Source organism: Elephantulus edwardii, unplaced genomic scaffold, assembly GCF_000299155.1.
Source record: "Elephantulus edwardii isolate Elephantulus edwardi_28Jun2011 unplaced genomic scaffold, EleEdw1.0 scaffold00023, whole genome shotgun sequence".
Lineage (NCBI taxonomy): Eukaryota > Metazoa > Chordata > Mammalia > Macroscelidea > Macroscelididae > Elephantulus > Elephantulus edwardii.
In genome coordinates, this window is record NW_006399773.1 from 3493988 (window position 1) to 3496722 (window position 2735).

Consider the following 2735-nt stretch of genomic DNA (forward strand, 5'->3'; position numbering starts at 1 on the left):
ATCATTTAATATTCTGCCCAAAGCATCCTCGATTACATATTTTCTACAAAAACAAAAAGGATTTGAGATGATCTGTGATTTCATACTATCAAAGTTTGTGAAACAAAAGAATTATGAATGAAGATGGATGCATTAAGGAGATTTGTGTCTTTAAAATAATAAAAAAATAATTGGAATGGATAAAGAAAACAGTAACTTTTTAAAGTATTGAAACTTAAATATTTAACTTGATCTATGTGGAAGATATCATCTGGGAGGCTGGGTTCTATTAGGAGGAATATAGCACCAGGATTGGAGGAAGACTTACCAATGACCTGCTTTATGCAGATAACACAACCTTGCTTGCAGAAAACTGAGCAAGACCTGAGGCATTTGGTGAAGAAGTTCAAGGACTACAACCTTCAATTTAGACTGAAGCTCAGCATCAAGGAAACAAAGATTCTACCTCTGGGCCAATTTGCAGCATCATGATAGATGTTGAAGAGTTGGAGTTTGTTAACAGCTTCAGTTTTCTTAACTCCAAAGAAGCTAAGAAGCACTCTTGGTATCAGTATTCAGGAAATCAAAAGATAAATTGCATTGGGAAAATCTTCCATAAGGGATGTTACCAAAGTACTGAAGAGCAACAATGTCAGTCTGGAGACTAAGGGGTGCCTGAACTAGGCCATAGTCTTCACAATTTCTTGCTATGCATCAGGAAGCTGGACAATGATGAGGGATGACAGAAAAACTGATGCCTTTGAATTGTGGTGCTGAAGAAGTATATTGAATATACCATGCACTACAAAGTTCATCCTAGAGAGGGTGAAACCAGGCTGCTCCTTGGAGGCAAGGATTCTGAAGCTTCATCTGACATGCCTTGGGCATTGCAAGGAGGGATCAGTCCTTGGAGCGGGGTATCATGCTTGGGAGGGTGAAGAAACAGTACAAGGGAGGAAGACACCCTGGATAAGATGGGTTGGTTCATTTACTGGAGTAATGGGGATGGGTGTGTGGAAAATGATGAGTTTGGCTCAGGATAGAGCTGGGTTCAGATAGAGCTGTTATACATAAGGTTGCTACAAGTCATGAGTGTCTCAAAGGCACTTAACATCAACAACATATCTACACCTACTCCCTAAATTGAGACTTGAAGAAAATTATCAAAATATGCTCTAAGTTTACTGGGCACCCCAAAAGTTGTGACTTCTAGTAGCCCTCTAGTCAATTCCAACTCATCTATCATAATGTTGCTTATTGATCAAGTACTGATGGATTTTGTCTTCTCTTTCTTGAGATGCAATCCACATTGAAGGCTGTGTTCTTGATCTTCAGCAGCAAGAGCTTTAGGTCCTTCTCATTTTCAGCAAGTAAGGTTGTAATAACATAAGCATAATGCACGTTGTTGAAACTTCTTGCAATTCTTATGCCACATTCTTTGTCATAAAGTCTATCTTCTTGAATGATTTGCTCAGAATAAAATTTAAATAGGTATGGAAAAAGAATATAGGCCTGACGTACACTTTTCTTGATTTTAAAGCTATGTATTATTCCCTTACTCTGTTAGGACAACAACTTCTTAGTCTAGGTGGAGGTTTTAAATAAGCAAAATTAACTGTTCTGGGATTACCATTCTTCTCAACGTTAGTAGAAAGAGCAAGATCTGTGTGGCGATGTTCATATCTAATCTTTACTAATTCTACAAAGGAGAACTATCCCCATCAAAAGCATCAACAATACAACACCAATTCCATTGAGGTCATACATGTCCCCCATGCTCATGCACCTCTTTCTATCCAACACCAATCTTACGGTTTTATTGGGCCCAAAATCTGATGTGCTAGCTCACAGACCACACAGAACCATGTTAGGGAAGACAAAAGACTACAATTCAGGTTAGTAACGAAATGCACTCAGTCACTCAGCTTCTGAAATGTCTCCCAAGCACCTCAGCCTTAAGCTTCTGGCTTTTGCTCATTACAAAGCTCTTAATCCTGCCAATCATGGCTCCCCAACCCCATCCCCCACCACATCCCCAAGTGTCCAGCAAACTTGTGCAAAGGCTTTTAGCTCTAGTTCTGTGGGTGGCAGCAGTCTGAAGCTCAGCTCCGTCTCATGTTGAATCTTTGGTCCTTGGCTTCAGCTGCTGTTGGTGATATGATAACTCTAGCTGGCACTGCTGCTATAAATCTAGCTGGCATAAGCATTTCTGGTCCCGGAAGATGTGTTACATTCTACTACTGCTGCTGCTTCTTGGCTGGTTTTGGAGTTTTGGATTTTTAGTTTGGGTTTGTTTTTTATGGGAGTTTTGTTTTGTTTTGTTTTGTTTGCTGCTGAATCTGCTCAATTTAATGATGAGGCTAGACAATCTCCTTATGGATGGCTAGGAAAGCTATTTCGAATATTAAGTCCTTAATATCACAGTTAGCCATCTTCTTGTTGTTGTTGTTAAGTCTCCTGTGACTCATAGTGACCCAAGGTACAACAGCCCTAAACCCTGTTCCTATCCTGTGCCAATCTCATTGTCTCTGATACAACTACCCTCATTACCTCAGTCACTGAATCAATCCATCTCATTGAGGGTCTTCCTCTCTTGCACTGTCCATCCCTCTCAAGCATGACTTCCCTCTCCAAGGACTGGTCCCTCCTTACAGCATGTCCCAAGTATGTCAGATGAAGCCCCAGAATCCTTGCCTCCAAGGAGCAGCCTGGTCTCACTCTCTCCAGGATGAACTAATTTGTTCTCCTAGCAGTCC